Raw genomic sequence first — 12,103 nt, forward strand, 5'->3', positions numbered from 1 at the left:
ATATTTCAACAACCTGGCTCTCTGCCATAATCTATCTACTAAAACTTGCTAGTTCTATCCTAGCCTAGCTAGCTGCTAGCGATACAAGCTAGTTATGGAGACGGCTCAGCCTCACAGCACCAGACATATAATAAAACTTACCTTAAAATTACGACCAGGATCCCTTCTGATGTTTATTATCCATTGTCGACGTAGTCCCTGATCTTTTGGGAAATGGTGAAACGTTTGTCCTCTATTTGATTTTTTCCTGTGTGATGAAGTGCATTGGGGAACACAGCAGTGAGGCGCCATTGCACTGAGAGAAATCGCGCTGTGAGAACTCCCGGAAGTGGTAAGTGTACCCCTCAGGCTCGGTGGAACGTTCGAGGTGAATAAGGCGAATAAGATGTACAATAGTGGTGTGTGGAGATTTAACATTTGGACTGTGTCTGTGAATGAAACTCGCCATGGGACGAGGAGGTCAGAATGGACATGCAACACTAGATGCAGTACAAACAGCCATCATTGCCGCTCAGCCGTGGAAAATCAGGCATGATCATTTTGCTTGGGCTTGTGACCTGGCTCTGATGTGCTGGCAAACTCTGGCTGGAGATGGTACAAGGAGGACTGCTGGCACTGTTGGTCTTCCACACAATTTATTACTCAGTTGGCAAAGCGGATGGACAGTTGAATGAAACGCTCAAGCGTGGAGTCATCGCATGCCGAGAGATGCAGCTGCAGAGCTGGCTCCAAACCTTGACGGTAGGTGGTGAAAAACGTGCAGTTGTTTCATCCACTGGCTGCCGCTAGGGTATGAAACTTCAAAGCTTAGACATTGGTTGAACTTTTGCCTTGACATAAATAGTATAATTGCTCACCAACTGAATAGTCCCCTATGAGTCGACCGAAGACCTCTCTGAAATGGGCAACGAAGTTGTCAAGTGACTGGGTTGCGGGACCCGTCTGCTGCCAGATAGTCTCAGCCCAATGTAGCGCTCACCCTGCCCAAGATAGACGGTGATGTTGTTCCTTGCCAGGTGAAGAGAAGAACCCTCTGGTTTGCTGGATCCAGCTTTGACAACACTCCACACCTTGCTCTTTCTAGTCCTCATCTTCTTCCTCCTCTTACATGTAGCCTTCTCTTCCTGCTCTACTCCCAGTCGTTGTGTGTAAACAATGACAACTGTGTTATAGTTGTGTTTAACTTTTCCCACTTGTGTTTACTGTTTTGCAACACAAGTGCATCACAGTGCAAAATGTGCAAAAAGAGTGCATGAGAATTGCAAATAATTGTTTTGAACCTGAACTTGTTTTGCAGAAAGAGTGATTTATTCATTAGGTCGTTTGGCATTTGGTTCAGAGAATGGGGTTTGGTATCTTAACAATTGTAAAAACTGTCACAAGACACACATGAGGGAGACAATCAAGGGGATAACAACAAGGAAACTACAAAAGGACTACAAAGATGGCAGACAGAACATGAAGTTCCAGATGTTCAGGGACAAACACAGAGAACATGACAAAAAGAATCGTGACAAATAATAATAATAATAATAATAATTAATACACACACAGAGCAAACTTGAGCTGATAAACTTCTACTAATGAGTCATTGCCACATTTAACATATATGGTGCTGCTGTAAAACCTAAAGAGTTACATATGCCAAGTATGGATATGTGTTAGTGGATATATGTGGTGCGTTATTGACCTACATGACTCACAGTTGTCTTTACATGTCTCATACAACTATAATAAGAACAGCAAAAAAAAAAAAAAAAAAAAAGAAAGAAAGAAAAGAAATTAAACTCTACAAATCTTTGCTCATTTGATTACATAGAATGTAATAATTACAAATCAAATGTATATCTGGAAGTCAGGCTAAATTAATAAACACTGCAATTGCATTTCTGACATGTATCAGACCCTCAGTCACCAACATACAGACTTTGCTTGTAAAATGACCAGCATAGATGCAATAGATTTAAGAAAACTATGATTCCCTACTTTAATTTAATCTAGTAGATTACACACGTTAGAGCATTACATTAAAAAGAAAGCAAAGAAATAAAATTTAGAAGAGACACAATTTTTTTGTGTAGATCACAAATATGATTGAGCAAATCAGACAATCTGTTTTCACAGTTAATTAGTGTAACAAAACTATTTAAACAAAATTGTTTCTATGAAGAGTGTTTGTTTTTAGTCAAAGTGAACGAAATGAACCATGCTTTTCGATTAGACCAATATAATGCACTTTAAATAAATGTCATGGTCTTTTTTCTTTTTCGTCAAGTAGAGGTTGAGTGTCAGCTGTTTCCCCGAAATTCTCTGACGATTTAGTATATGTGTCTGAAGATCGATCTAGTTGCTCTGGGTTTGCTTGATTAGATGTGGCCTGTAATGTTGATCGTGAGATTTTTGACGGAACCTCCTCCGGCTGCGGTTGCTGTGTTTCTGCATCATTGTGTTGTACGGCTGCCAGCTGTAAAAATAATTTAACGTTGTCTATTTGTTCCTGTCCTCTTGTCTTTGCCTGGTCTTCAGCCAGGTTTTTCAATTCCTTTGTTATATAGAGGTCAGTCTCCTCCAGCAGAATCTCATTATACCGATGTGCAAGTGGCCGCATGCAGGGAGATTGCCTTATTGCTGAGAATGTCCAAATGACACTTACTCCAAATAAAACCAAAATGGCGATCTCCTTAAAAAGAAATGGATATGAATTAATTGCAAGATATACTTTCTGTGATTTAAAATTTGATATTACATTTAACTTAAAAACAGACATATAAATCATGTGTTTATTATGATATTATTATTTAGATTTTACTAATCAAAACACTACCACAATATTTAATTTTGATTTTTTTTTTTACAATGTACACTAGACTTGCCATGATATAATAATTGTCATAATACAACGCAGCTTAATTCTAAACTGAATTTTATATTTTTAACTAGTAAAATTAAATATGAAAAAGACAGCAAATAAAAATTATTAATTCACACACTTAAAGGGGGGGTGAAATGCTCATTTTCACTCAATCTCCTGTTAATCTTGAGTACCTATAGAGTAGTATTGCATCCTTCATATCTCCAAAAAGTCTTTAGTTTTATTAGTTTCTTTAGTTTAAAGATAGGCTGTACCGAGTCTTTCCGAAAAAACCCGAGCGTCTGGAGGCGGGCCGTGTGGGCGAAGCCAGAGCCATAGAGAGAATCCGTCGATCTGGGCTTTGTTTATAAAACATTCATCGTCGAAATGCAGGGAACAAACAGTCTACACAACTACACAACAAACAGCATCCACTGTTCCTAACGCTGGGTTCTTTGGGAAGCTTTCCCTCACATCCAAAAACACACTTTGGAGACACTATGCAGCGCTGCCGATGATTTCCTGTTGAAGCGCGTTGATGTGCGCGGTCTCGCTCTCTTCTGGTCAACGTGTGCGCGGCCGCGCTTTTCCGGGAGAAATGCTCATAAGGAGTTCCACTTTGGTCTACGTCATTAGATCCACGGTCGAAAAAAAACCAGCCGAAACTTGTACCAACCCGGAAGTAAGATTTTCGGCACAGAAATTCTCCGTTATTCGTCCAAAATATTTTTTAAAAACTTTGGCCATGTTATGCATGAGAATCCATCTCTTTAACACTGTAAACAACTCTGAATACATGAAACACCATTGTACCCCCCCTTTAAAGGAATAGTTCCAAAATGAAGGAAATGTGTCAGAGTAATGCCTGTGTGGACAGATTGATTAACTCCTTCACATAACAAAGCTGCTGACCAAGCAAACTATTATGACTACTATAGGACAAAAATTATTTCCATGACTTTCCCACTAAATTCAATTCAATATCTTTATTGTCATATGTAGTACAATGACATTCTTATTTTGTTTTCTCCTCATGAGGAAGATGGGGTATAAGGGCAACAAACAATAAATTACAAATACAATAAAATATAAAAGAATATAAAATAAAGGACAAACCAGAAAGAATAATAAAATTAAACAAAAGCAAAAGTCAATGTACTCTATAAGAGAACCATTGTGCAATAAAAACAATTCACAATAAAAATGCAAATGAGCTGCTGCTCCCTGCTTTCCAGAAGAGGACGGAGCCTTTACAGCTCGTGCATCGGATAATCTGCCAAAAACTAAAACATCTGTTTGGTTTTGATTATGCTCACGTGACATTGCAGTTCTTCATCATAATGAAAGTTTATTATCTGCATACGTTTTAAAGCCATATCAGTCTTAACTTCTGATATATATATTTTTGAGCGCACACATCCGAGGCACGCGCACAGAAAACTGGATGTGATATGGCACGTCCCATGAGTATTAAACTAATTTGTTTTTCGCGTCTTATTGCACTTAAACTGCCAAATATATAATAGGTTATGTCAAAAACACACAAAGTTCACATAAACACAGTCAGTTCTGTCTGTTAACATAAACAGCAGGGGAAAGAAATCGCATGTGTAGATCTGTGTATTAAAGTGAAAGCAGCGTAATATACCTACTGCTATGCTGTTAATATGAATCAAACAACAAAAGAAAAACAGAAAATCACTGCTCTTGATTGAATAACTTTAGTAGCTTTAATAAGAATACATTTCTTACTCTAATGCTGCTGTTAAATGCTCTGGCGAGGAGATAAACATGGTGGACTGTGTTCAGATCACTCAGGGCGGGGTCTATGCAAATAGGGCGGAGTCCGTCAGCAGTCGTAGACGGGAGCTGTGCAATGTCAACCCTCTATCCACACCTTGGCAATAAAATTGCCATTGGCTAGTAGATTTTTTGGGTTACTCCCCAGACTGATATACTATATATATACTGTGTATATATATATATATATATATATATATATATATATATATATATATAATTCCACCAAATCAGCTTACCATTGTAAAATGGCACAGCTTTTTAAATGAATAAAGGCTGGTTTCTAAAGTACTTCTTCCTGCCTCTATGTATTAATGCTCATATAGCCTAAATGGGTTCCATTCAGACCTTAACATTAAGTAGGCTATTTTAATGTTATTTGTCAACAAGATTCAACAAGACATTTTCGCCTGGCTAGACCCAATGTTTAAATCTGTTGTGGTAATTATGCAAATTAGCACATACGTAATTAGATTATGCACCGTTTGCCCATGTTAACAAACAATTTAAAAAAACTTGTAATACTTTTTTTGTTTGTCTTGATGTAAGTAATCAACTCAGTAATTTTCATGGTGATATCTAAAGGTTACAATTTTTACCCTATTCACGTATGAAAAAGAATGAATAGGCTATATTTGGGTCTTTTTCGAAACTTTCCCCTAATGGGATTCTTCTGGATTTTTTTCCCTTACTCAGGACATATTACAAAATCAGTTGAGTTTGCTTCTGTTGCCATTTGTTCAACCTTTTTTCATAAAATGACTGGACTAACACTCTCCACAGTGCATCTGTAGAAGTTATAGAGTATTTGTGGTGACATGCCAAACTTCCTCCGTCTCTTAAGGAAGTACATTCTCTGGTTGGCTTTCCTTGTCAGTTGCACTGTGTTCTCTATCCACTTCAGGTCCTCATAGATTTGGACACCACAAAACTTATAGTTGTCCACTCTTTCTTTGATCAATAGTGGCTGTTAGACACGTTTACTCCTTTTCTCCACAACCATGTAATTTGTCATGCTGATGTTAAGTGTGAGATTGTTATCCTTATGCCATGTGACCAGTTCTGAGACCTTTTTTCTGACACCTTCATCTCATCATTGCCTGTGACAAGACCAAAGACTGGGTAGCAGCACAGTCATGTGTGAAAAGAGTGTACAGCATTGAGTACACAGCCTTGAGGAGTGCCTGTGCTCATTATGATGGTTCTGGAGGAGAGTTTTCCGGAGGAGGGTTACACAGTGCAGAAGGTAACCTAGAGTTATGCAGCTTGGTTATAAGTTTTGAGAGTATGATGGTGTTGAATACCGAACTGTAATCAACTGTAAACACTGGCCAGTTCTTAAGTTTATAGCCTGAGGACGCGTTCTGGGATGTTATCTGGACCTACCGCCTTGTGCTCAGTGACTTGTAAAACATAGGGGTTAGCATGAATACCTGTTCCACCTTATCAGATGGACCCTGTGTTCATGGCTTCAAAGCATGCATAGAAGAGGTTGAGCTTATTAGAAGCAGGGTTGTTTCCAGCCTTTAGTCTGTGATGTGTGTTAGGACTTGCCACATTTTTATGTGAGTATTATAAATACCGTTCACCCCATATAGAGCTACTGATGTTTAAATGCCGACCTTTCTACCTGCACGTCCTGATTTTGCCGAGTTAGACGAGTTCCTGGGTCAACATATTTTGTTGATACTGGAACAATATTCCTGTCGATTGTGAAATGTAACCCTACTGGTTGTGGGTTACATGTGGGTTACAGTGTTGTAGCACTGATAATCCAGATTTGGTAATTGGAAAAAGTGTGTATCTGCAGGGTGATCCAATCCAATATTGCTTTGAAAAACCAGCACAAAAGTAAGATGGATCCTGGATAGCAAAACATGGGATTTCCAAATGTAGATAATTATGATCTAGATTAAACTTTATGAACAACTGGACCCTGGTGTGTGAAAATCCTTTATCACTCTAACAAACTTATATATGATCTGAAACAACATATAATATGCACTGTTGTTGATTTTCCCTAATTTTATTCTCAGTAGATATAATGATATACTCAAACGATATATTCCCTCATCATAACCAGTATAAGCCGTATTACCTTTTACCGCAAGCTTAATGTACATTTTTTAAAATAAATAATAAGCATACTTACTCGTGACAAACTTTTCTTTGTTCGGATATCTGCATCTTCAGCCGGGGTTCTGTTCATTTTGCAAAAACTTTGCTCATAAGGAGGCAAGCTATAGTTAGTTGTTTCAAGGCATGCATACCAGTCCCCATCAATCAGTACTGCAATTATCCACAGGCACGCTACAGAAAATGCTTTAATTATTGAAATTAAAAGAATAATGCTCTTGCATTGCATTCCTGTTCCATTGATGCAGCAAATTCTCCTTGTGCGCTTGTCAGCAATCACCACTACAATGAAAAGTGAGATGGCAGGAAAAATCATGTAAACTACACAGACACGAGTATTTACCCCAGGGTCACAAGGACATTGAAAATCCAGTTTAAGCACATACTGGAAAATAATCCAAAACAAAAAGGCAGCAAATGCACTGCCGGCTGGTACAAAAAAATCCTTCAGGGAATCAGTGGCCAAGTAAGGTGGCATTGTAAATGACAATGGTCCTTCAGTAACACAAAGACACAACTGAAAAAGCACGGCTAAAAACTAAAAAAGAAAGTATCAAGGAAGGGGTGAACTCTTTATATCATCCTGAAAGATCATGAAAGTAGACCTGGTCACGTGGTGAATACACCACTCATTTCATAGCTGCTCTGGAGTGAGTTGCTGAACAGTTTTAAATGTTTTAATTCAGCTATTGCATCTGATACTCAATGATTTACTGTAAAGATCATATACAAATTCATACAGAGATTTTTATTGAGTAACATAAACTGGTATACAATTTTCATCAAAGCTGTTTATCATACTATCACTATCCTAACATGCAGAAAATCCAGCCTTTGAGAAGTGAACCACAAACCATTTTGTTATCAAGTCAATATACACTTAGTCACTATAGCCTAAATACATCCTTCCATCCATCCCTTCTCCAGGACCTGATGCTCGAGATCTTTTTGCTTTGAGGCAACAGTGCTACTCACCAAACCACCATGCACCCCTACAAATACATATTATGTACGTAAATAACACTTTGTTCAGATGAAAAAGAATTTTACAGAAACAGAATTTTGTAGTTGTTTTGTACAAAAAAGTTAATCTAATGTTAGTTTTGGTAAAGTTAGTTAAATGTTTATTACTTTTTATGTCTGCTACTATCTACTATCTCTACTAATTGGTTCTTTGTAATTATTTATTGGGGTACAGTGTCTTATTGGCAGTTTGGTTGTTGACAAGCTTTTGTTCTAATACCGCATTCCTCATTCCTAGCTCCAGTTGTCACCATTCTGTAAAGTTTAGTTTCGTTTTCATGGACTTTCAGTTTGTGTTCATTTATGTGTCTTTGTTCTGATTAACGTCACTCATCAGGATTCTTGGTTACCGTCATTATTAGTTCATCCGTGTCAGCTGTGTCTAGTTTATCACCTCATTATCTTTAGTTAAGTTCCTAGCACAGTTTTATAAGTGATATTATTTTCTGGAAAATAAGTTCTGAGTATGTCAGTAAGTTCTTGAGAGATTTATTTTTAATGCATTTTGTTCTGGTACAAGCAAAATGTTTACATACATTATACACATGTAGTTCCCCTCACTGCACAAATCCTTTGAATGTAATGGTAGCCAATTCAGAAAAAAATTAAAATTAAAAAGTAAAAAAATAAGTAGCCAAATTTTTTGGGGGGAATAACACAGTAATCGGCACAGCCTACATATTACAAAACAGAAAATTCAAATCGAGCTGAATACCTTTTTCTATGTTTGTGAATTGCATTTTTAGTTTGTGAATGATGAATAGACTGTGATGTACATTTTTCCTTATAGCAACAGAAACAACTTAAAATACCCTGTCATTTATGGAGTAAGCTGGAGAAACTGGAAGAACTGGTTGAGGAACAATCACTCCTCGAGAAGACAAAGGACCTTTATGGAAATTAACATTTGAACTCACCCTTGTACTCTACCGAGACGACAGTCTCACCTCCGAATCATCCTAATCTACATTTCTTCCCCTCATCCCCCACTCTTTCTCCCTCATGTTGAGATCACCAAAACTCAAACAAGAATATATATGGTTTAATGTGAATGGTTATCATCGAGTATTATACATGTTTAGTATCATTTGAAATATCTCAGGGTGACTGGTACAAATGTCTCATTTCCAAATAAGTAAAACAAAAGGTAATAAGGTTTTTAAGAGTTTAGAGATAACATGCACAAAAGGAAACCCTCCATTTGCACCAGTCGCCCTGAGACATTTCAAATGATACTAAACTAAGGTCTTAGTGATATGATACTTACTAATGATACTAATACTAAGGTCTCTAGGCAAATGGTCGCCTATGCCCAAAAGGTGTCAACTCTGAATGTAAATTCCCATTGTTAGCCATGTGAAAGAGGTTCTGTCTATATAATGAAATGCCTTCTGTACCTCAGATGAGCCTATGATGTTGGGACCTCAAAGACTTCAGAATCATGTATTTCCTAATGTTGGGTTCACATCTCTTCTCTTTATCCCAGAGCATTTGATGTTTTGTATTGATTATTTTTGAATTGATTATGTAATTGGCATGATACATTTACCTGACATAATAAATTGTTACATTTGATTATTCTAACTGACTTTGACATTATTTTCATTAAAGAGTTGAAAGGAATAGTCAAACATTCACTCACATTTAATGATACACGGATATCATTAAAACCTTTTCATTTATAGAGTCAGATGAAATAACGAGAGAATACATATGAGAAAATGTATTGCATTTAAATCAAAATACTTTGCCTCTAGAAAAGACAGTGACACGCAGAGACCTTCCCTGCTGGTCGGATGCCGGACTTTGGGCCGATCTAGCGCGGACTTACAATGGTCACATAAATAATAATAAACATTATAATAAGAGTAAGACAGAGTAAGTCCTTGATTTGTAGGTAAGGACTACACGCCTGCGCACATATATTCAAACGCACATACCTATAGACTGAACTCGTAATACACATGTGCACGCCATCGGCGTTCTCACTGGTTCGCGTTTTTGAAGTTTGTGCAGAAAGAACTTAAGTGTTTTCTGTTAAAACAGTGTCGTGTTAGCGGCCCCTGAGTTAATAACTAATGATCGTTTCGACGGAAGTGAATCAATAAAACTAACTTTAGCTGGACAATAACTTTATTCTAGAGCTGCTATAAAGCCAAAACACTTTACTTCAGTTTCCTATTATCATTGTAAAGCTGCTTTGGAACAATCTACAATGTTAAAAGCGCTATATAAATGAAGATGACTTGACTTGACTTGACATCACTCAGAACGTCTCAACGTCTCATGCTCAGAATGTATATAACCCGGTTCCCTGAGAAAGGGAACGAGAAGCCGTGTTATGGTGTTGATGCAATGGGAACGCGCCTTAAGAGCGTGGCAGTGTTATGTGTAGTACACGCCAAAGCATTGGCCTAGGATGAAGTCAGGTGATGCACTGCAGTGCGTAATCAATTCTATAAATAACACCTGTGCGAGAGCATCACCAGATTCATTGTCTGAAGAAGCCATGCAGAAGTACTCGAAGTATAAAGAAGGGAAAGACTCATTTCTCAGGGAACGCAATGGGAACGACAATATCCACGTTGCCATACTGAGAGGATGCCTGCAAACAGGTTGTGGAAAGTTGCAAAAGCATTGTAATAAAGGAAGGACTCACCCTGAAAGGACCTGAGCCCCAGAAACTGAGTCCACATTCACACTTCAAGACCAGTCTATCGCAGCACAAACATCCCCCAAAGACGCACCTTTTGCTAGCGCCTTCGAGGCAGCAACAGTTCTGGTAGAATGGGCTCTGACTTCTAGAGACGAAGCCACCCCACGCACCTCATAGGCCAGACTGACAGAATTTGAAAATCAATGAGAAATCGTCTGTTTGGAAGCAGCGGAACCTCGGTTGCTCCCTCCAAAGCAGACAAGAATTTGATCAGATGTACGCCACTGCCCTGAGAGGTGGATGTAAATATTAAGAGCCCTGACTGGACATAACTTCTCATTCAGCCTCTCTTGCTCCTGAGTTTCAAACGGCGGAGGAGAGAAGGCCTAAAGAACAAAGGGATGAAACTGTGAAAGAGGCACCTTAGGGATGTAATCCGGCCTAGGGTGCAAACCGACAAACCTGAAGGTCTCCTACCCTTTTGAAAGAAGTAATAGCAATAAGAAAAGTCACCTTAAATGTCAAAAGCTTCATTGAGGCTGACTCAAGGGGTTTCAAGGGAGCAGTAGACAATCCTTCAAGTACCACAGAAATATCCCAAGATGGAACCCACAGTCTGCAGATAGGACTCAACCGTCTGGCACCGCGCAGAAAACGGGAAACCAAAACATTTTTACCCACTGACATTCTATCTATCTGGTTGTGGTAGGCCAAAATAGTGGCTTCATAAACCTTACCTTAACCAAAAAAGATGAGGCCTCTGGCGCATGCGCACGCAGCGACTGGCAGTGAATGAGTGTTCGGCGTCCTCGTGTATGTTTGATGACGTTTCTTTTGTTTTAGTGTCTTAAAAGTTTTTATCCGTTTTTATGTTTCTACTGAAGGAGTGCTCTTAAAGTTTTACATTTGGTCGAAATGGATGCTTTTTATCTTTTTGCGTTATGGCTTGTGATGTACTGGATGGCCGCCGGTAAAACTTGCGGGGCTTTATGCCAAGGGAGGACAACATATACGAGAGAGACATTGTTGCAGCTCAAGAACAGTAACCCAGCTCGGGAAAATCTAATGTTGAATGTACCCAATTCGATTCGAAGGGATTACCAGGAAGCAAGGGACACGGTAAAGAAAAGGAAAAGGGGCAAACGAGGCGGCGTAAAAACTCGCCTAAAGAAACAGCGTTTCAACCGGGCTCCATTGCCTTCGATGATTATGGGAAATGTACAATCACTAAGGAACAAAGTGGATGAGCTTCAAGGAAATGTCCGCTACCAAAAGGATTTTATGAACTGTTGTATTATGGCATTTACTGAAACATGGCTCACAGAGAGTGATCGGGACGTCGATTTGTGTATGGATGGATTCGGAGCCCCTTTTCGTTTGGATCGACTATCAAAGGTGACGGGGAAAACCCAAGGAGGAGGGGTATGTTTGTATGTCAACAAGCGATATTGCTCATGTGTTACTGTCAGAGAGCGTATTTGTACGCCTGACATAGAACTTTTATCGGTGTCTCTGAGACCGTTTTATCTACCTCGAGAGTTCCCTCAGATGTTTATCACAACAGTTTACATTCACCCGAAGGCAAACTCCGCGTCGGCTACTAGTACAGTATTTGATGTTGTACAGAGGTTACAGTC

The sequence above is a fragment of the Squalius cephalus genome (genome assembly GCF_949319135.1).
Source record: "Squalius cephalus genome assembly, chromosome: 24".
Classification (NCBI taxonomy): Eukaryota; Metazoa; Chordata; class Actinopteri; order Cypriniformes; family Leuciscidae; genus Squalius; species Squalius cephalus.